The following is a 24,510-nucleotide window of genomic DNA, read 5'->3' as shown; positions in this document are numbered from 1 at the left end:
AAAGACCTAAAAATACATTCAGTAGCTGAAAGGGAGATAGGCCCCATCTGCAGCCCTCAGATGCAAAATGGCTCACTCAGTTACAGATACTCATCTCCCTCAAATACAAAAGGGAGGTACCAGGAGAGAATGCTGGGGAAAGCCCTGCTAAGAGGAGAGGTCAGTGGTGAACTAACAAAGTCACAGAGAACATAGCTCCTAGGGAAGGGAGCCAGACATCTGAGTGAAGACCCATTCATAGCTAGATCCTGGTAGCTCTCAGATAGCTGTGTCCTGTTGTTCTCTTTTAACATGTTTCCATAATTAAAATGAAGATGAATTTTTGAACATTGGCTGCTTCCTGTGCTTGACCAGTCCCCACCCCCCCTCACCCCCACTGCATCCAATGCTTCCTTTGGAAAGGGTCTCTCTTATCCACTTCTAGTTACAGGATGCTTCTCCTTTGAAGTATTACTCTTATTTGTAAAGTGTGTTTCCTCTTGAAAATTGCTCCTGGCATCTCCCATTTGGACTAATGTAGCAAGGGACAGAAATAGAAAGGTCACAGTGGGACTCCTAAGAAATCAAGGCATTAAATGTGCTGAAATATCACAGCCATCAACTACACCACACACATTAGACAGCTGGGATAGAGCTCATGACCTCAAGCCTGTTTGAGACCACAATTTCCTGCCACTTGACTTGCAAGAATCTCTCTACTACCTGGCAGTTGTCACAGAGCATATGCCCTCTTTACACTGTAAGGGCCCTATTCTCCTCTCACTTACACTTGTTTTGCATCAGCATGACTCCACTGACTGGAATGTAGTTATTTGTGATTTAAAATAGTGTAATTATTGTGGACTCAAGCCACTGAGGGGGAGACAGACAGATGACCAGAAGGGGCAGCAGTTCATATACACAGCAACCATTATTATTAGCTATTACTTGTTTATCAATATTACAGTAGCATCCGAAGGCTACAATTCAGGATCAAAGCTCCATAGAGTTGTCTTTTTATTTGCACAGAACCTATGAAAAAGATCCACAATTTATAAATTAGAAACTGCAAGCAAATGCAACAAAAAAACAAAACAAAAAAATCAGAGGAAGGGAAGGGAATAAGCTCATGTGGTTCACCATCTAATAGTACATTGTTGAATGCTCATTCTTGGGAAATTTGAAAGGTTAGGGCTTAATAAGCCTTTCGAAAGCTACTTGTGGCTTTAAACTGAAATGATTGACCTTGTGGGTAACAACAGCACAATAATATTTCCTATTAGTTAATTGCATGTCTGAAATGTTAATCAACAGTCCATTAGCACTGTATTTGCCTCGTTAACCTGTCTACAGAGCTGTCCCACATGGAGATTTTACATTTTAGTTTTAGATGCTACCATACTGGAGTAGTACTTTTTAAGTGCTTTCCCTCCAGAATTGCCCCTCTCCCCCAAATCAGGCCATATATACTAAACTATAGTACTATCCCATTACAGAGGGTTTTTTTTTTTAAATTAAGAGGTCTCCTGCTTCAAAAGTAGCATGGTTGGATATTAACAGTTCCCGATCATGTTTGAGATGACTGATAACTCATTTTCTGAGTTCATTGGTGATGGAAAGATGACAGGGATAATGTTAAACATATTACCAGCTCCACTGTGGCTTGAGAGACCTAATCTCCATTGGCCCCTGTTTATGGAAAAAACCCCATCAGACCTCTCTGTATATACTATGTTTGACAGGTTCGGTGCTGGCGATTAGACCCTAACAATATCCTGGTTTTGACAAGTAGTAATGATACAGCAATCAAGATCCAATCTGCCCAAGTTTAATTGTCCTTTCCTCTTAATTTAGGAGATGGCCAATCAACCCCTCCTGTAGCCTACAGGAACCCACTTCCGCCTATTTCCCCAAATTGTAAATTGGGGATGATACTTATTAACTTATCTCCTAGAGTTCTTGAAGATTAGTTTGAACACATTTGTGAAGTGCTTTGTATGTGAAAAGTGCTGTACAAGCATCAGTGATGGTATGGATTTCAAGGGTATCCATGGTGAAAGTAGGGACACCCACACTGGTTTATGCAAGCTTCTTTTTAAATCCTTGCCTGTGCATCAGGAACATGTAGTGCACACAGCTTGGTGCCTCGGTCGATCAGTGAAGATGACATTTTGCATCTCACAAGTGTACAAGTATTTTATTCTATACTGGTTTTAATATCATCCTCGTCACCATTGTATCTGAGCATGCATTAAGTGATGTGACTATCATGTGTCATGTAGTTTGCTCTCTCTTATCCTCCCCTCTGACTTGTGAGTACAGGATACGGTTTTCTTTTAGTAGGGCATTTGGATATTGTTGTTTTTAAATGTATATGCTACTAAGTACTTATATTACAGAAGGCAGGTTGAAGAAGCGCATCTTGCACTTACAGCAGAAGGTGCTGAGCTTTGTTATAGTCCTTAGGTTTTTGGGAGTTCATTCCTCAGTCTCAGACCAGCCCCCTGCGCAGATGAGCTTCCCCTTGTGCCTGAGGAGCAGAGTTGTCGACCATCCTGTGACTCTTAGATATGCTGGGCACAGGCCATTGAGAGAGACCTTGAACTTGACTTGATATTCTGTGGGAAGGACAGGTTTGATTTGCCCATGGTAGCCTTTATTGCTGAGTAGATGGGCCGTCGGATACTGTACCAGCTGGTGTTTCCTAAGGGCTGATAGCTTCATGCCCAGGTATATTACACTGCTGGACTCCAGGTAGGACATGGTGAAAGTGTGAATGATCAAGACCAGGTCGCCGTCCATCAGGATGGGATGGAGTCTCTTAGCCAACTGGAGATAATAGAAAGCATCAGTGCTGTTATGTGAGAGCTTAGCCTCAGAGAAGAATCTAGGAGTACTCCTAAACTGCAGAGTGAGTTGACTGATTACAGGTGTACATGTTTCAACCAAAGAAGATTGCACCGTGGCTGCAAACACATCAGAATGCTTTCCTTTGCCCACGAATAATCTTCTCTGTCTTTCTTAGGTTCAGCTTCATCCCCAAGCTCACCTTGTCCAAGCACTGGGCCATCTTGGTGGTAGTGGTATGGTCATATGTAATAAAAGATAGGTAGAGCTGTGTGTCCATCTGCCTATTGCTGGCACTTGAGTCCATACTGTCTGACCAATTCCCTACCTCAAAGGCACACTGTGTGTATAAATACACTAAGAACCAGGAGGTGATCAATTATGGTATTGGGGGTCCATGAGAGTCCCTAAAACAAGACAGATGAATTCACTTAGTGGCTGCATGCAGATATTGAATAGGATCAGAAATAACTGATCTTTGTGGGACTCCACAGGTGAGGGGTGTATTGGCAGAGGTGCAGTTTCCCCCGGCCACTCTTCAGGTGCATCCCTCCAAGGAGTGCCCCAACGCCTCAATTACCATAGGTTGCTACTAGCACTACTCTCCCCAATAGATCTATTGTCCTATCATTCACAGTATTCAGAAGTACTCGAGGCTTGGCTACATAGGGAGTTACTCTGCAATAGCTATTCCTGATTAACTCCATGTGTGGACACACTTATTCCAGAACCCAAGTGGATTAAGCTAATTCTGAATAAGATAAGAGCATCACAGAGTTAAATCAAGAACAGTTAATCTGCTTCAGAGTCACATTTTACCTTATTCCAGATTAATTTTCATGTGTAGAGAAGCCCTCAGTAATCCACTGTGCTTGGGCTATCCAATATGTACTAATCCACAGTTATTTAATCGCAATAAGGCGTTAATACCATAGGAGACGTATTGCCAAGGATGTGGCGCTGGAGATGTGATATCTTTCTCCCTATTTTACCATAAGGCCAAATGCTTAAGACTATACTCAGTCCTTAGTATGGCAAAACTCACTGGAATCATTGGGAGATTGATCAGAATGAGAACTAGTGCCCCAATCCTGCAAGATAGAGGCCTGCAGTAAGACTGGGATCCCATGGTACATGCTGCCATAATAGCAGGAGTGAGATAAAAATTCAAACAATGTGGGGACAGGTGGGAGTGGGTATTGTGGGGCGGGACAGAAACAGAATTAAAAAAAAAAATAGTCCCATGAAGGCTCTACTGTAAGCAGCTCCCTGCAGGCAGCCCCCTGTTCTGTCATTTATTGATGTCAACTAGGCTTCATGCAGGGAGTAGGAGTGCCACTGCTTCCTAATTCCCCAATTTGAGCCCAGCACAAGGGTCCACACACAGAACAACAGAGAGGCCTAAAATCTTCTCGCTCCGAGTAGGAATGTAGTAATGAATGGTGTCTCTCTTCTGAGCTCTTTCTTCTCTATTTTCTTTGAAGGCCATCCAGCCCCCCGGGGCCTGTGAATTGGGCTTGTTAATTCAATAGAGGTAGGAATCATTTCTCATGTTAAAAATTGAGGACAACATACTGCGCTCTCATGCAGACTTTGCTTTTATTCCTTCTTGTTCTTTTCCTTAATCTAAATGTCATTTTGGACTGAAAGTCCTTGTTTTGAGTATGGAGACATCAGCAGGCAGTGTCCGGGAGTTGGTTTATATAGTCCAATGACTGCTAATGACACCGTTAAATAGTAAACATCTTGAAGTGAAAGCTAAAACCACAGGAATTTGGTACTAAGGCTCGGAGAGGGAATTCTGGGAAGCTGCCTTTCTCTAGAGAAAAAAATGTTTCAGGTTTCCCTCAGTCTGGACAGACTGCCAAGCGAGTACAGACCACTGCAGCCCAGTGTAGCCTTGCGCTAGTGGAATGCTGCATTTGATCTCTTATTCTCTTTTTACTGTGTTTTTCTCTCTCTGTCATAGAATCATAGAATCACAGAATATCAGAGTTGGAAGGGACCTCAAGAGGTCATCTAGTCCAACCCCCTGCTCAAAGCAGGACCAATTCCCAGCTAAATCATCCCAGCCAGGGCTTTGTCAAGCCGGGCCTTAAAAACCTCCAAGGAAGGAGACTCCACCACCTCCCTAGGTAACGCATTCCAGTGTTTCACCACCCTCCTAGTGAAATAGTTTTTCCTGATATCCAACCTGGACCTCCCCCACTGCAACTTGAGACCATTGCTCCTTGTTCTGTCGTCTGCCACCACTGAGAACAGCCGAGCTCCATCCTCTTTGGAACCCCCCTTCAGGTAGTTGAAGGCTGCTATCAAATCCCCCCTCATTCTTCTCTTCTGGAGACTAAACAATCCCAGTTCCCTCAGCCTCTCCTCATAAGTCATGTGCTCCAGACCCCTAATCATTTTTGTTGCCCTCCGCTGGACTCTTTCCAATTTTTCCACATCCTTCTTGTAGTGTGCGGCCCAAAACTACAGACTTCATTACAAAAGAACATGGAAATTTACTTGATATTTATTTAGTAGAGACTGTGCTCAAACCTAAACATCCCAGATCTCTAGGGAGGCCAGAGCCTAACTTTGCAGCCTGCTTTTATCTCTCTAAGAGACTGCACCAAACAGTTCTTATCCATGGGGATGTTTGATTATAGATATAACAAGGAGTCCGGTGGCACCTTAAAGACTAACAGATTTATTTGGGCATAAGCTTTCATGGGTAAAAAACCTCACTTCTTCAGATAAGAAGTGAGCTTTTTTACTCACAAAAGCTTATGCCCAAATAAATCTGTTAGTCTTTAAGGTGCCACCGGACTCCTTGTTGTTTTTGTGGATACAGACTAACACTGCTACCTCTGATACTTGATTATAGATATGGTTGCCTCTTCAGCTCAGGCCCATCTCTAATATTGACTCTCAAAACAGCCCCATGGCATTTTCTGCATGGGTCAGGTAGTGTGCTTAGCACTACTGTGATGAAATGTTCATCATTAACTTTGGGGATCTATTAATAATTATACAGACTTCAACATCTCCCTTAGCATGCAAAGGGCACGTGCCAGCCTGAGGAGCAGAGTTTTATGAAAGCTCTGGCGCTTTTGGATCTATAGCTCCTAGTCTCCAGCCATGCAAAAGAAGTCAGATACAGAAACCAGTCAAGAAACCAGTAACATGGATCCAGTGTTCCAGGAAAACATGAATGCTTTAATTATGCAGGGCTGTGTAGGGAGCATTTCAACTTCTTCTGGGTCTCATCTTGTCTCTCTAGTGGCCTCATTACAGACATGGATGTGGAGAGGCTGGTCTTTCCCAAATTTCTATGCCTAGAACCTCTATTGCTTAAGAGCAACAAAACTCCAAGGGCCTCCTTTAATCCTGAGCTGCTCCAAGCTATTTCCAGGTAAGTAAGCAAACAAGCCAGGGAGTTTATCAAAGGGATTTTCCTTTTCTTCAGCGACAGCCCATTCTGCTTTTCTGGTTCATGGGTTCTAATCAAAGATACTGCTCAAATAGTGTGGCTGATGCACTGGGAGAGACAAAAGCAAAGGGAAGCCACAAACAGGTGCAGTTTTAGATTTTGCACGAGAATATAAAGCCGCTTGTCAGAACCTATGATTTTTCCAGTCACAAGTTGGACCTGGCAAGAAAGACAGTCCCACAAACGGGTCTGCAAAGGGAGCAGAGAAAGCCTGACTAGATGAGCTGTATGTCAATACACAGGTCACAATCAAACTAGAAGATTATGCTGAACACATTTGGGAGAAGAATCCACATCAGGTTGAGTCAGTGCCTGATGACTCTAGGGAGGAACACCAGATTAGAGCTTCAGAGTGTCTACAGGATTCTAAGCTTTCATTTACCAAAGAAATAAGCCTTATAGTTGCAAAGTATTTTTTATTGTACCTGACTATAGTGCTGCCTTATTAACTCTGCAAAGAGACAAACATGGCTATGGCAAGTACCAACTCCCCTAATGCATCTCAGTGGGTATGAATTCTGATGGCTAATTATGTCAATTTAAGTGTTATCATTGTTTGCTAAAAGGAGCAGCCTTTAACATCGGCCTCCTCTAGGGTTATGGGTGACGTTTGGGATTGCGGGCAGAACTCTGGGAAGAAAGATGAGGAGGTGAGATGATGAAATGAGAAAGTAGATGTTGAAAAGTATTGGCATTTCAACCTCATGGAACTGATGTTTAGCTGTAAGTGACAGTATTATATACTCTAAAAAGAGGATAGAGGGCCTATTTTTACTCACATCCAATAAGGATTCTCTGTTAGTTCAAGGGACAGAGGCCTGTATTGCTGAGCTGAAGATCCTGTTTATTTTGTTGTTGTATGTTGCTTTTTATGTCACACGTTATCTGTCAATCATAGTGTCTTGTCTGTGACCATGGATGTGTTATAGCAGGTGACATTGTTGGCTAGGGTGACAAACGTGAAAAATCAGGACAGGAGGTGGGAGGTAATAGGAGCCAATATAAGAAAGACCCCAAAATTGGGACTGTCCCTATAAAATCGGGACATCTCGTCACCCTATTGTTGGCCAACACTCCATCTCCTCATCTCACCCTGAAGAGTTCTGAAAATGCGGCTTATGCCATGAGCCAACACAGATTGTCACCATGATGAGCAGTCTTGAGGTCAGGACACAAACAGCAACAGTCACCTGAAATTCCTCATTTCATTTTGGCTAGCCAGAGACCACACACCCTTTCTTCTTGGATGAGGACCTAGTCTTGGTTCTTTGGGCTGGCGTCACTTCTAGTCTAGGCTACTACAATGAACTCTAACCAGGATTCATCCTGAAACTCCTTGGAGCAGAAACGGTCTTTTTGTAAAGTACCTAGCACAATAGGGTCCTGGTCCATGAATGGGGCTCATGGGCACTTTATTTGTATTCCCAAAAGCTCAAGACAGTTCAAGACACACCTAGAGAAGACAGAACAATGAGAGCACAAACTGATCTGCATCAATTCACAGACTCCACATATAGCACAGTAGAAAGGTACCAAAATAGCACTGCTAGGGAATGGTGCCCTCCTCCATCCTGACCCAGCATGAGTGCTCACCTCCACTGCTCACGGTCAGGGTGGTCAAGTGCATGGCTGTCACTAAAACGCCTCCATTCTGCTTCATGTGCCTAACAGTCTTCTGAGCATAGGCGTAGTTTTGGGAGGAAGGGGGCCATTGCCCTGCTAAAAAGCTGCAAGCCTTGGGCAGGCATGGAATTTGCCCTCTCCCCGTCCCCCCCTGCCCCAAGCAGCCCCATTGGTCTGATTAGAGCTGCCCCCCACAAATACAGAAGTCAAACTACACCTATCCTTCTGAGTTGCACTCCAAGAGACAGAGCATTCCTGCCAAAGGCCCCTGTAATACAGCTCGTTGGCCAGTCACTAGATCAGAAGGTTCAACACACTCACAACCCTGACTCAGATTTGATCCCATTCAGTAGAACGCAGTGGTGCACACACTATTTTGTCACATACTTGGCAATTCTGCAGGTGCAGCAGCCTGTGTTTCTGCTTCTTAAATGCTCTTTGTTCCTCCCATGTGAGATTCTAATGGGGAAAGAGTCTTAGCTGCCATTCTTTTTCACCTTGATTTGCTGTGTCCTAATTTTCCACAGGGCTTGTTTCAAATTAATTGAATTGGCAAAACACATCATTTAAATTTGTAGATGTGATGGAAATAACTTGTGTGCGTCAACAATCCCAGTTAGGTTGCCTCATCCATCGTTGGTGACAGACATCTCTTGTATTAAATGAGATCACCCAGTTTTGGAGAGGACCAAGTGGAACACAGATCCAGCTTTTTCTGCATCTGTTAACAATGTACTTTTTGAAGCCGTATCAAATTCTTTCCCAAAAGTCAGAACAGAGGATTTTGCAGGACATGATCAAATCACAATGTATACAAAATAGTTTTAACAATATTCTCCACTGTCTTTTTACATATATTATAAAGAATTTTGCCCTTTTCTCCGAGGATCTCCAAGTGTTTTACAAAAATTAGTGGATTAATTACAAAAAAAAAAAAAAAAAAAACCCCCAAACCACTTTTATATGATGTCTTTGTGCCCTTCTAGCAACGAAAGGGACCAGAATGCTGCCAAACATCCTCAGCTGGGGAATCCCCTAGACTGGGGGGAATTTCTTGCTGGCATAGAGTTGGCATAGCTGGCTCCTATGCCATCATGACCCTCAGTGTACAACAGAGGGGGCACATTTAGGCTGAGAAGGGGTGTGGCTGGAGTGTAATTGCTCTTTGGCTATACTTGTCTGTCATGATTTCTGGGTTCATAGCCAGCTGATGTTGTTTAAAGGAGCTCTCAGGCTGCTCTAAATGACTGAGTTTAACGGAGTAGAATTGGCCCCAGAATCAGGGAACCAACAACTGGCTCCTTTGCTCACTTCATCCGCAGCTGTGCCTAGTGGATGCTGGGCATAGCTTAAAATCTTGTCTAATGAGTTTAGCTTCACAGCAAGGTAGACAGGTATCATGATTTAAACAGAGGAGAAGAGAGTGACACAGAAGTTAAGTGATGGAACCAATGCTATACAGAGAGTCATTGGCAAAGTTGTGCCTTATGTTTCTCAATTGCTAGTTGTACTTTCACACACAAGAGGAGTCTTCCTCCTGAAGAGTTCAATTATCAGTGATCACTGCGAAGGTGAGGTTTTTGTGATGGGCATCTGGTTGCAGTAGGAACTGGCCCTTGACCATAAACATTTCAGACAGGGCCCACTGAACCACCACCAGATGGTGACAATTTTCAGCCACTACCAACTTGTACTAGGGGTCATACCAGTAGCCTAAAGGAGAACACAATCAGCTTTTGCAGCCACAGTCATCAAAAGGCTGGATTTCATTTCACTTTCCTCATAGAAAACGTTAAGGATTACTGCAGGCAGCTCCAAACACAGGAAAAGCGAGAGTCACCTTTGCAATGATGTGGTTTGGGTTTGCTTGGTGTATTTTGAGAATTAGAGAAAGTAAAACATTTCCAATTCAAATGTGCTGCAGCTACTGCCATGGTATTTTAAAGACTGTCATTAATATGCATCCTTAAAAGCAGTTTTAGAAACATAGGACTTGGACTTAAGCCCCAGTCTTCGGGAGGAAGGGCAAATACCCAACCAGAAGTTTTTTAAAAACCTATTTTGGTGAGTTTTGTGTTGCTGAAAGGTGCCAGATGGAAAGCTCCAGGGAATGCAGACAGAGTAGTTGCAGACAGACAGTCACATTGTCAGCTTATAGTGTGACTCAGCCTGTCTTGGAGGGACAATCTCTAGAGTAAGAAGGGAATTTGGCCCCCTCATGACTCACTCTCTGAGACTGCCAATGGGGGCGGGAGGAAGAGAGGTAGGGTCCAATTATCAGTGCTCACTATAAAGATGAGGTTTTTGTGATGGGCATCTGGTTGCAGTAGGAATTGGCCCTTCACCATAAACATTTCACACAGGGCCCACTGAACCACCACCAGACGGTGACAATTTTCAGCCACTACCAACTTGTAGTAGGGTCATACCAGTGGCCTAAAGGAGAAAAGCTATGTTACTACTATCATTCTTTGTTTAGCAAGGACAGTGCTCTTAGCAGTGTAGTGTACACACACACACACACACACACACACAGTCCTACTGTACCCAAATGCTATGTCCTGACCCATTAAGTCTCTTTCATACCAATTTTTCCTTGCACTATGCTTGATCCCTCTTTCTACCTTGAAAATTTCAGTCAGCATGTGTGACACACTTGCTCGTCCTGATCAAAAACCTGAGAACACAGTTTGTTTTGAATTCTCTATATAACTGAAAGAAAACACCTATGCAGCAGAGTGCCTAGGTGGGCACTGGGGGAAAACTAACAAACATTCTCCATCTTCTAAGAAAGCTGCTTTGTCAAACTTTCAGAGAGGTCTCCCTGTGGGCTAACACCTCTTCACAATCCCCATGTAAGCCCCTCTTGAAAACACATGCAGTGCTATAAACACACAAACTCATTGGCTCATCACAGAGAGGCTTACACTATCTTCAGTGGTTTCTATGAGCTCTTGCACCCTGATTCTCTTAAGGTCTCAGAGGAACCTTTACCATTCAGCACCAAGGACAGGGACAGACATATTTACTTGGAAGGCCTATAATCTCAACAGAATCATATAAGAATCAAACACTGGAGAGGTACAGAGACAGTCCCACCCTAGTGTATGTGTGTGGGTGTGTGCTCTGGGGAGCAGGGAAGAGGTAAAGAGAGCCCCTCCTAGTGTGGGGTCGGGGACTCTGGAGGTTAATTCCCCAGATTAATCTTTTCCCTAGTATGCTGACTGGTAGCTTTGGTAAGCTGGAAATCTGTGCTAACATCTGTAGGTATAAGCATGTGCTAAAGGAAGAGGGAAAGGTGGGGAGGGAGGAAAGAGAAAGGATGGAGGGGAAAGATTTTGATTTCCTCTTTTTTCTGTGATTTTTTGTCTTCTGCTACGTGAAAGGCCTTCTGTTCAGATAGCAGGAGGAGGCTGGTAATGATTAATTGATTTAGCTGTCAAATACAGGGAGCACATGTGTGAAAGGCATGTGTGTGAAGGGTGCAGGCTACCATTTCTATGGTGAAAACTTTAATTTCTGGTCCCTGATAACCTATCTTTAAAAAAAAGGAGCAAGCAAGAGAGAAGCAAATACACACAAAAAGAAAAGCCAAGACACAAGGAACAAAGCCTTCCCACAGTCACTCTGGGAAAATGAAGAATCTGCCTGGATGTTTTCTGGGCTTGAATGAAACACAAAGGCTAAAAGAAGCTAGAAAATAGTGAGCACTGTCAGGGTAAAGCTACTCCTCTTGCACTTCTGACTCTGGTCTTTGCTACCAGAACCTCTCTCCTTAGCTTACCCACAGGCTGTATTCTAACACAGGTGCCCTTGCCAAGACACCTATATCGAGCCAGCCAGTTAATCTATCTTGTTTTTCGGTTCTTATATGGATCTCCCCCACATAGCATAATAATCACCTCCCAGTTTTAAATGCATTTATCCTCACAACATGCCTGTGAGGTAAGGAAGTACTATTATCTACATGGTAGAGATGAGGAACTGAGAGACTATGTGACTTAACCAAGGTCACACAGGAAGCCTGTGGCAGAGTAGGGAATTGAACCTGGGTCCCAGCTGGCACTTATTTACAATAAAAATTGTAAACACACACACACACACACACAAAATATATATATATATATATATATATAAAAATAATTCTAGCTTTCTGTCCATCCCCCACCCCCTTTGACTTGTCGCTTGTCTTCTTAGGTTGTAAGGTCATTGGAGAAGGGAGCATGTTCCCAGACATTTGCTAAATGGCTAGGACAACAGAACCCCATTCCGACTGAGGTTTCTGTTCACGGCTATTCAGTCCCTCTCCTGAGATTTTGTATGACAAACATCCAGCCCAAAACCAACTGATTAGGCCAAGGAGAAAGGAAATGGGTCTTTCATAGACTAGAGATGCCTGGAGACAGCAGCACTTTGGGGTTCCATTGTTTAGGAAACCTACTTGCTGAAACTACCAAAAAAAAAAAAAAAAAAAAACACCACACCCTAAAGGAGGCACATCCCCCTCCCTGAAAATCTTTATGGAAAGATCAGAGTAGATAATTGCTCTTTGGGGAGGAGGGGAAAAAAGAAACCCACTGCCCCCTCTGCTCTCAGTTCATGTTTGAGCTTCCAATTATTTGCACTTGAAAGTCTTCAGGTACCTTTGAAGTGAGAGGTGAGAGATTCAGGCTGTCTATAGAGAAGACAGCTTTGAGGATCTCAATCTTCCCAGGGTGGTTTCTAAAACACTTCTCCCTGAAGCATTCACTGCTTCCCCAATTGCTTTGCATGGGCAATCAACATCTCCCTACCACAGCCACAAAATCCTGGTGTCCAACCTCCAGGAACCAGGTACTCTGTCCAGAGAGTCCTTCATACCCCACATTTCAGTAGATTTGGATCTGCAAGGCCTGGATTTTGAGAAAGTTTGGATCTAAATTTTGTGAGTAGTTCTTCGCTCTCTCGAATGGGCTAAAAAGAGCGTGTGTGCTATCCTATTTACCTTTGGCTATGGAGTAAAGGGGCACAGAAGAAGGAAATGGAAGGAGGGAAGATTGGGATTAATAGTATTCAAGGAACAGATTAAAGCCCTCCAGGAATTAGATATTGCCATATGTTTAGATATACCTGGTGAGAGGAAGAAACTTTAAAACAGATTTGGGAACCATTCCTGAGCATAGAAATGTAGGATTTCTCAATCACAAACTAGTCAACTGCATCTGGTAATCTGCCTCCAGCAATAGCCAATAGCTGGTGCTCCAGAGAAAAGCAAGCCATTTCTTTCCTTACCACAACATAATGTACCTGCCCTATTCTGCACTGCTGTGCATGGAGGGCGGGGGGCTGGAATTCCTTTCTGATCGTGGTTGCCACCACTGTAGGCCCTGAAGCAGGAGATCCGATAACCCATATCCTAGTTTGTATCATTATTCAGCACTCCACCCCACCCCAAAAAAATAGATGAGTCCTTGTGGCACTTTAGAGACAAACAAATTTATTTTTTTGTTGTACAGACTAACACGGCTACCACTGAAACCTATCATTATTCAGGCCTTCTGTGGTTGTACTACATTTATCCCAGCCCTTTGAATAATCTAGCCACACTATTTGATTCTCTGATCTCTTGTGGCAGAGTCAATTCCAGAGGCTCTCTATGTGCTGTGGGAAAGAGTATTTAGGTATTCGCAGGTATAGCCCATGTCTTTCGCAGAATCCAGCTGTGCCGAATAAATAAATCACCTGCGGTCATTTATGTGCAAACAACATGTGCCCAGGGGCCTTTTGGAAGGAAAGCTTTCAATCTGTGTTCAGAGCAGTGGTGCCCTAATGGGAACAAATAAACATGCGCTCTCTCCTTCTCTCCCCTCCCACCATGCTTTTGTAACCCGGCACTTTGCCTTGCCGAGTTAAAACTGAGAAGTGGCGTTTTGCATTACGTAGATGGCCGTTGCAGAAGAGAAAGAGCCACAAAGTGCACTTAACAAAACCCACTCTCTACTCCAGTGTTGGGAGGTTAAAACCAGAGATGAGTGAATGAGGTTCATTTACCCATCTGCAGCCAATTCCCTTGACAGGCCCTGTTAAAAAGCCAACAAGCTCTGGAGCCCCATCTCCCAGAGGAGCTCCACGACACAGTTATTAAGTAAAGTACACTGGCTTTCATTGTGAATGGGCTGCTTAATGTAAGTGCAGCACTTAGGGGGCAAGGAGAAGCAGAACTAGAGAAGATTTGAACCTTTGATTGTTTCAGTGCTTTAGTCTTTCCTCCACTGTGGCTAGCGAAGGCCCAGTTATGGCATAGCAGCACTTACTAGGCTGGATGACCCAAAGTCCTTTCCTTCTTTTCACCATCCCCTACTATCAATTTTCTTCTTACTCAAAGAGCTTGATTTATAATAACTAGATATAGCTCAGTTAGGATTCTCAGCTTTCCAGTGTCCCTATGCAGGCATCCTCACACACACCAGCACAGAATGCAAAGTACTTTCCAGGAATAATCCTTTGAATTTAAACAAACATTTTGGCTATTTTCATACTTCTTGTGCATCTGCTTTCATGAATATTCTGGTGAACAAGCAAACTGGCAGGATCATTCCCAGAAACACAATGTTCTGTAAATATCACAAGGTACTCAACAGAAAGCAAATTGTGCATTTGCAATTGCAGATATGCCCTGTGGAAACTTGATCTTCAGATTCACACCAATCCACGCAGGGAATAGAAACATACTCTGTGATCGACAGGTGCTATCAAATACTTGCAATGAACTGTTCGTAAATGAGCTCCAGACCAAGAATTATTCACAGACATTATCCAGCGAATTTTGAAGTAAGGGATACATTTGATAACATTTCAATCTGTTCATGGGCAATTTACAAACAGAAATAGAGGTGAAATTTCCCAGATAAATTATTAGTCATGAACAGGCAGATGGGGGGGGGGGGGGAGGCAAAATCCCAGTGTTGGGTTGATTTAGCTCTTGACCAATCTGTATAGGAAAGCACCTATTACAGCAGGGTGCTGCAGAACCAGACCCAGTGTGGGGAACTGGCTTTCAAATATTGTAGCCCACAGGATTCAGAGTGAGTTGGTCTCTGCTCCCAGTATCAGAGGGAGCTGCATCACTTCCTCTGATCCCAGAAGCAGTTACATTCAGCTCCTGCCAAGAGAGTCACTTTCTAATCTGTAGTATCTTGGCCACGTACAGTCCATCCAAACAGAGCTGGCAATTAGTGGCTGTTGATAAACTTTGCTATAAGCCCTTGTCAGGGCTTTAGCTGCTCTGGTGCTAACTATTTACAAATTGCGCTAGTTACAGACACATCAGGGACACAGTTTTGACAGTTTCCGTCCCACAAAGTTTATTTTTTCCCCCAATTAGAGCAGATAATGAGAAGACCCCGCTCACAAAACCACACAACCCTGTGACCCAAGGATTGGCACACTAGATTCACAGGAAAACATTGCACGTCAAGCTACAGACAGCAATTGAATTGGTACAGAGCCACAAACCAACTGAATTGAGGCATGGGGGGAGAGGGGACAATGTCTCTATTGCCCTTCTGAAAGGCACAAGAACAGTCACCACCGGGAGTGTGCGTGTCTCTTACCACACAAGACAGGCTTGGGATGATAAAGAATAATTTAATTGTCCCCCCCCCCACACACACACACCTCTCAATCCCAGAGACAGCCTGGAAGAAGTACACAGGGTGGCTATTTCAAACTTTGGAAGTCTGAGGTGTTGGGATGGAGGCAGCCTGCCATGAGCACTGAGAAAGGCTCTGGGGAAAGGATAAAGGAATGTGGGCAGAGGCAGATTATGGTTTTGTGGGGCCCCTGGGCCATAGCAGGTGGGGGCCCCTCCCCACCCCTTCCACCTGCAGTCCATCATCCTCTCCCCAGAGCTCCTGCCGGGGAATGGGGTCGGGGTACGGGGACTTGCCCTGCTCCATCTACCTGGTGCTCCTGCTGGGACGTGGGGCCTTGCTATTTTTCCCAGGCCCCCCAATTGGCCAGGGTCCCTGTGTACAGGCCCCACTGGCCCAGTGGTGGATTAGCCACTGAACGTGGAGCGCAAAGTGGAGACAGACCTCACAGTGATGGATGCCAACCTAAGTACCAAAATACTCAGAGCTCAGTACTCTACCTCACCACCACCCCCCCATTCCCCTCCCCCCCCCCCCACACACACACACATTTGTTTGTGTAAGATGCAGCACTGTGCTGTTGGTGTGGCAGCCTTCACCTCTGCATCTCCTACTTTTTGGAGCAAGCTCCCTGCTCCACTCTGCCTCACTGACTCCACATCTTCAAATCCCTCCTGACAACCTCTCTCTGAACGTATTTCTCTCTCAGGCACTTAGGGTACTGCATGTATGGCAGGCACTGGACTGTACAGAATAAAGTTTATGGCACTGTGCTGCAATTGTATAGCTCTACTGACTGAGGCATGGAACACAGAAACTCATGTAAGGTCACACAGAATTGCTACCCTTTCTGTCTCCCAGCTTCTTGGCTTGAGCCACTAAAGAGTGCAAAAAAAAATCTAAACAACCATTTGCCACGGGTGGGAGAGCTAGAGTAAACAGGACACAGACATTTTGATTAGTGCATCAGGACGATGATATGTGCCTGATGACATCAGAACACAAGTCCATTCTCCTGTGTTCAGCAGTAGCCAACACAATGTTTCGGAGGAAGGTTAAAACACTGTCACAATGAACCTGATCATTTGCTGCAATGCTGTACCTGGTTGGGGGTAGGGGAGATAATTTCCTGGCCCATATCACAAACATCTTATGCCACGAAGCATGAGATTTCATTGCCTCATTATTTTAGTGAACAACTCCAAATGGCCATAAGATTATCCAGGCCTTTTCTAAATCCTGCCACAGTAATTGACTTGATGACCTCCTGGGGCAATGAAAGCTGTACGCTGGAAGATGGCTGTACATTGCACTAATGTACTGCTACCTCACAATGATGATATACAAAAAGGTAAAAGGGATTACGTAGCACTCGTCTCATGAAAAACCCCACAAGTCAACACTTCCCAGGGAGGTTGCATAACCCGATCAGTGCAAACAGACCTGGGGCAACTCAACTGATCACAAACTAAGTCAGCAACAATGCACAGCAAGGATGATGTTAAACACACACACACACACACACGCACTTCAATGGCAACTGACCCCAGCCAAAGATTAACAGCTCTCCAACTTCGCCAAGAAGAGCTGACCCTTTTCTTTAGAACCATAAGTGCTTCTGCATGTTCAATTGTATTGACTAGCAAATAAGATGGGGGTGAGAGGCAACGTCCAGCCTGGAGAGGTGTCCAATATCTGTGACCAGTGCCACAAGAGATATTCCTGGCTCTGCCATGGATTTGCTGAAAGACCATGAGTGAGTTCTCTCACCTCTGTATTCCCATCTGTAGAACACAATATTACTATTTCCACCCTTCTGTAAAATACTTTGAAAGCTAGGAATAAAAAGCTCTGTATAACAACTATTAATTCTGAAGTATTAGTATTATTGAGGTCAAGAGCATGGCAAGATTCAAAAAGGCATTAGACGTTTATATGCTTAAGACTCACACTTGAGCATTAAAAAAAAAAAAACACACCTAAGGGCATAAGGCAACGTTTCACTGATGGCCACAGGAAGAAATTCCCCCAGGGGAAGGTTATTCCATAATCAATTATGAGGTTTCTTGCACCTACCTCCAAAACAGCTGGTACTGAGCACCACCAGACAAGTACTGAACTAGATGGACCTTTGGTCCAATGGAGCAATTTTACAAAAATAATTGTTGGGCGGGTTTGTGAAGAGACTTTCCACAACAGCACCAGAAGATCAGCCAACAACCCTTTGCTGCAACCACAAAAGATGGTCCAACAAAGGCTCTTTTCTCCCTTCCCTCCTTAAAAAAAAAAAACAGAGCACCCAAGATCCCCAGCACTTGGCCTGCTCCCAGCTCTTTTCCTGTGGGGCTGCCTTTGCCACACACAAGGGGAATTCAAAAAAAGCAAGAGAAATAAAAAAACACAATATAATCTTAAAAACACTCAAATTTGGGGCCAATGATCTGGTGGTCATATGGGTCTGATTCATGATTGTTGAAATTTGGGAGCTGGCAATTCTGAGGTAACCCTCTTTCACCCCTTCAGATTTCTTTCCCTGTATAATCCCCCCTCCCCCCGTCACACAAACTCCTTCAAAGTCTCCTCCCTTTTTCTTCCTCCCACTAAATCCCAATCTCTCCTCTCCAAACCTCCTGCACCCTTTCCCCGAATTAATGAGAATCAGCAACACTGTGTAGTCCTGTGTAGTCACTGCCAACCCGGGTGCCTATCCCCATGAGGAGCTAGAGAAGCTGCCTCACACCAGCACTGCCAACTCCAGACCTCTCCTGATCTATGGATCTTCAGAGCTGGCAGGTGAGCGTCTGAACCAGCTACAGAGTATAGAGGAAAGGACGTTACTATACTGACACTTCTCCAATGCTCTCCTTTTCAAAGCCCTCTGCTTTCCAACATTAGTTAACTAAACCTCACTGCCCCCCTATTAAGGTAGGTGAGTTATCCCCATTTCACAGATAAGGAAACCAATGCGCAGAGAAGCAGAGTGACTTCCTGGCTCTGACTCAACCTCGGATGTTGAGGAAGAGAGCCTCCTAGCTGAGCCCTAGGTATGGACAGAAATGACTGTGTGAAATTCTCTGGCCTGTGATGTGCAAGAGATCAGATTGGATGATCTAATGACTTTATGACCCTAACAATCTATGAAACAATCTCTAGCTTCCCATAGAAAGATACCTCCACATTGAGGAGCAAACTACTTAAAAGACGTGCCTCTGAAGGCAGCAGCCCACTAATCTTTCCCAATCCTGCCAGGGAATAACCCCTCTGGTGCATGCTGGTATGGCATCAGACATCACAGGTTAAGCCTAAAGAGTCCTCTTCCATCACCTTGTACAGTTTTGCTTGATACCAAATACTGTAACTGTATTGGCTAGCCAGGGCCCCTCAAGTTTGATTTTAACCCCAACCAAATTCATAGTGAAATTAACTTGATCTTTAACTTGTGGTAGCTTTCACTGGTTATGGGTGTTTGCAAAAGAGGAAGGGTGGTGTTCTGGTAAAGCACAGTGCGGGGACTCAGGTGACTTGAGTTCTATTTCTGACTGATACAGCTCTGCTGTGTGATTAACAGAATGTTAGGAACCATTAAGAAAGGGATAGCTAATAAGACAGAAAATATCAGAATGCCACTATATGAATCCATGGTTCACCCACACCTTCAATGCTGCATGCCATTATGGTTGTCCCATCTCAAAAAAAAGACATTAGAATTAGAACAGGTATAGAGGAGGACAACAAAAATGATTGGGGAATGGAACAGCTTCCATACGAGGAGAGATTAAAAAGACCTGGGCTGTTCAGTTTAGACTAAGTGGGGATATGACAGACAAAATCATGAATGGTGCAGAGAAAGTGAATAAGGAAGTGTTATTTACCCTATCACACAAGAACCAGTGGTCAGCCAACGAAATAGGCAGCAGGTTTAAAAACATAAGGAAGTAATTCTTCACACAACATATAGTTCACCCGTGGAACTCATTGCCAGAGGATGTTGTGAAGGCCAAGAATATAACTGGGTTCAAAAGAGAATTAGATATGTTTGTGGAGGTTAGGTCCATCAATGGCTATTAGCCAAGATGGTCAGGGATGCAGCCTTGTCTCTGTAATGCACTTTGAGAGCCCCACAGGGAAGGAGCAGTTTGTTATTGTGGAGGCTACACTATGATTTCAGGGGAGAAGTTTTTCCCCCCCAAAAAGGAACAGGGAAGGTAAGGTTGAGGGAGAAGTTTGACAATAATCATTCTCTACATTTTTGACAAGCCGGGAAACTTTGTGCATTCACCAGGCATTTCCAACTTTGCTGTCTCCCACCGCAAAGCTACCATCTCATGCCTGACTGACTCTTCTCTTGATTTATAGTAATTAGGAGCCTCGCAGCCTGCCCAGAAGGAAACCTCTGCTTGCTGCATCCTCCCTGTGAGCAGCCAGATACCATTATCACGGCGGATGTTTAAGCACCACATCAGGGCCCTGAATGACGAGTCCACAGTACCTGTTTATAACACCTTGTATGCCCCCAAACTGGCCCTCCAAATTTACCCCTTTAAAAAAAACCCACAGACTGAAGTCAGAATACCAACTTTAAACATGGAGATGGATACCGCTTGATGGAGATGATTCCTCTACCCTCAGCAATGGAAGCGACAGGAACCCCTTCAAGCCCCAATCTGAATCCTCTGCCTTTACAAATTATCTATGTATTGCAATAAAATTGATGAATGTTTGTCAACATTGAGCCAGGCAAAATCTGTGTTTTTAATAAACTTTTCTAGATTTCACATTCTGCTCACTGTCTGAGCAACGGCAACGACTGCCTCCTTTAAAAATTGATTTCATCCCGGGCTTGGTTTTAAGAGGTCAACCGTGGGTTTGGGTTATTTGGGGTATTTTTGCCCCAGAAGCGAGAACAACATCTCTAAGTGGGTGAATCAGAGAGAGCAAACTCTACAATGAAGATAGACTGTCAAAAAGAGTCCGCGTGTGCACCCTGCTCCCCATCACCCCAAGTCTAATTTTCTTTGAATCTCCAAAATAACAACAAAACAAGGGAGTGACAAGGACAGGAAGGGAGCAAAAGAAAGACCAAAAAGGTTAGAGAGGCTGGAGGCAATCTACTATTGTCCAATTAGGCCCAAGTTTTCAAAGAGCTCTAGTTTGGGATACCACAAGTTTTAGGGACCTAATTGACACTCATTTTCACAGGGGCTGCACATTCATGAATTAGAGCTGGGTAATCCCTCTGAAAAGAAAAAATAATCAAGACTTAGGTCAGCATCCAGAGACTCAGGCATCCAAAATGAGAGGCTACTTCTGGGAGGAAAAAAAAAAAAAAAGACAAGACTCATTTCTAAAAAGATTCCTTTAATTGTGCTGCTGATACACTTTACAATCAGCCACCCCGCCCCCCTCCAGACACACAGCTGTGAGTGCATCACAGCTGCACTTTCCTCTGGGCAGGGCAGCGGCCAGAACACTTGGCACTATGGGAACTCTATGCGGTGGAGCAGCCTATTGGCAGCACTGGGGAAAGCAGCAATAAGCAAATAAGGGCTACACAAACCACTCCAGTGCAGCGCAGAATCCAAGAGACACAGATACCATAAACCTACTCTCCCTTCCCCTCCCCCATGACACCTGCCCCCCACCTTCCATCCCTTGGACCCTGCAGCAAAGAAGCTGTTAGAGGGCCAGATAACAGGGGAGGTCCCTTTAGAGTGTGATCACCATAGTAGGGGAGCTGTGTTTTCTGTAAAGGATATGAAGTGGGAGCTTGAAAATTAAACCAGGACCAAGGCAGAAATGGAAGAGCAATCCCATTCCCTATTAGTTTTCATTACTTTGAAGTTTCAAAAAAATGTGTCGCTTACACAGTGTTTGGAGTCTGTGTGAATCCATCCTGCCTTTCTCTTATTTACTGCCACTGCCATTTTTAATCTTAGCATTTTTGCATCTCCCCTGTTTGTGTGTGACAGAAAGAATGAATGACTTGGGAGGGTGAGGAGAAGAGGGGAGGGGGAAAGCTGAGACAGAATTTGTGTGACACTGTGTGCATGCGTTTGCAAGAAAGAATAACACCGGGTGATACAGCCTGTGTATGTCTGAGAGGAGAGAGAGAGAGAGCGAGAGCGAATGTGTGAGAGAAACTGTGAAGGACATAGCAGAGATGAGGTGCCTGAGACAGGGAGAAGGGCTATCAGTAATTCAGTCTCTCTTCCATCACTCTTGAGCTCTTATCTCCTCTCCCCTGTTCTGAGCTCTTCTGCTTCCTCCTACTCCCCCCCCCCCCCCCCCCCGCTTCGTTCTCCAGGAGATGTTACATTTTCTTTGAAGGTGGTGGGAGGGAAAAATTCAAATCTCATATCTGCTCACTGGAGCTAAGGAAGGAAATGGGGGGGGGGGAACCAAATGAACAAAAACAAACCACCTAATCCCAGAGCCAAAATAAGAGTCCTAAATAAACAAAGTACTCCTAACAATGAGCTGCAAAATCTATCACAAACATAGCAGCCAAAGGCGAGTTGATTAGCGCCCCCCACCCCCCAACCCCAGTTTCAATAGCACAAGGAGAAGGGCTTTTGCCATGCTAAAGTGATGCACTGGCTTTGGTGATGGAATTGATTACAAAGGCACCACAGATTGCAAACAACACAGAGGTTCAAGTTCCTGCTGTGATGAATAATCCATAGCAGCATTTCAGCTCATTTATTCTCCCCCGGCCCCATTAACAAACGGAGCTGCTGTATATTCGCTGACCTGCACAAAGTGTGTCTGCTGATGACTAGGAGACACTGGAAGGGAACTGGAGATGCTAAAATAGCCAACTATTATTTCTGACACCATGCTCAATAGTGACTCCTGCTGGAAGAGACAGAGACTAGAGTAACTGAGAACTCATCACAGCCTGTGGTCATGTACCTCCTGCAGAGACATTGTGAACAGAGTAGTTATAAACAGAGAAGCTCTGAGCCCTTCCACAGTTACTATTCCTACACCATCTCAGAGTGACTGGGAATACAGCTCCCCACAGCTGCTGTTCTCACACTGTTTCCTACAGACCAGGGGGCTGGGATGGGAATAGCTGCAAGTACTCCATTGTATGACATCATGACACTTATGCATTTTGTATCTTAAGTAATAAAATACATATGTTAGAGGGGCAAATATCAGGGAGGGTGAAGAGCTATTTAAGCTCAAGGACAATATTGGCACAAGAACAAATGGATATAAACTGGCCATGAACAAATTCAGGCTGGAAATCAAAAGAAGATTTCTAACCATTAGAGGGGTGAGGTTCTGAAACAGCCGCTCTATAGGAGTTGTGGGGTAAACAGCTTATTTTTGCAAGAATTAGATAAATTTGTGAGTGCAATTGTATGACAAGGTTACTTGTGATGACAGGGGGCAGGGCTCAGCAGCCTTGGGGCTCACTTCTGTTTTTTGTCTTATGTTTCTAAAAGCTCATGCTTAAGCCATCTGCAGGGGTGAGGAAGGTATTTCTCTCCCCCTCCCCACCCCAGGATTCTGGATTTCACCCCCCCCCCATCCTCTGAAGGATGAGGGACAGTCATGGCTGGAGAAGGGACATTGGACTGGGTGGGGCAGGGCTCTGAAGTAGCACAGAGTATTTTCTCTCTCAGGTGCTTGGCTGGTTGACTCTTGCTCACAGGCTCGGGCTGTAATTGATTGGCCATACGTGGCATCACGAAAGAATTTTCACCCAGTCAAAATGGCAGGGACCTTGTGGGGGGTGTGTGGCAGGAGAAGGTTCACTTTCCTTTGAAGCATGCCTCAGTGCAGGTCACTTGCTAGGATTATCTGGGTATCTCTCACTGTATAGGCTGACCAGACAGCAAGTGTCAAAAATCAGGACAGGAGGTGTGTGTGGGGGGGGGTAATAGGTGCCTATGTGAGAAAGTGAGAAAAAGGCCCAAAAATCCAGACTGTCCCAATAAAATCGGAACATCTGGTCACCCTGTCACTGTATCATTTCCCTGCCATTGCAGGGGCCTTGAGCACTGGTGCACCTCACGCCCGCTTATTCTTTGCCTGTGGCACATAATAGTCTAGTCTGCTGTGGGCTGTAACACCTGGGTCTCATTGTTGGGTGTCATGTGCGGGTGGTGGCCTGTAATGCACATGAGGTCAGACTAAAGGATCTGGTGGTCCCTTCTGGCCTTTAAACTCTATGATGCTAAAATATGTGATTTTGCTGGAACAGCTGCAATAACTCATCTCCAGCTTTTGCAAAGGGTTACTGACAGATGGACCAACGTGGTTATGTACTGTCGCCTGATCTATAGTTAGGGATCACTTTAACCCAGTGATACTCAGACTGAGGCTCGTGAGCTGCAAGTGGCTTTTTAATGCATCTCCTGCAGCTCTTTGCAGCACATGATATTAATGTGATTTAATGATTAACCAAACAGGATGCTTTTACTATGTTATTAACCAATTGTAGGTAGTTGATCAAATATCTGGTCAGTCATTTTGCTGTGAGAATGTATATATTTTACACACACTAGATATTTCCCTTGTCATGCTATTTAAATATGAATACATAGTACTATCTTAAATGAAACAATGAATTAACACTACTATGGCTCTTTTGGGTAATATTGACACTAATTTGGCTCCTGAACCACTGAGGTCTGAGTATCACTGCTTTAACCAATTACCCACTCCAAGGTGAGGGTTTACACCTACTTTAATCTGTGAGCATTCAGTGACAGTCCCCAAGACTGACTACAGTAGAGAGGTTATCAATAGAAAGGGACCCCCCCCCCCAGCTCACAATAGAGACTACATAGTGCTCTTTCTATAATAGCTACTTGTATTAGCCAACCAAACAATGAAGAGTGCAATCTGGTAAAGGAAAGAGACACACACCCCAGTACAGAATACATGGTATATGCATTACAAACATATGCCTTGCAGAAAAACCTGAAGTGTCAGTCCTCA

Source organism: Malaclemys terrapin, chromosome 1, assembly GCF_027887155.1.
Source record: "Malaclemys terrapin pileata isolate rMalTer1 chromosome 1, rMalTer1.hap1, whole genome shotgun sequence".
In the NCBI taxonomy this organism is placed as follows: domain Eukaryota; kingdom Metazoa; phylum Chordata; order Testudines; family Emydidae; genus Malaclemys; species Malaclemys terrapin.
The sequence above is the reverse complement of the archived record's forward strand: the minus strand, read 5'-3'. Positions refer to the sequence as shown.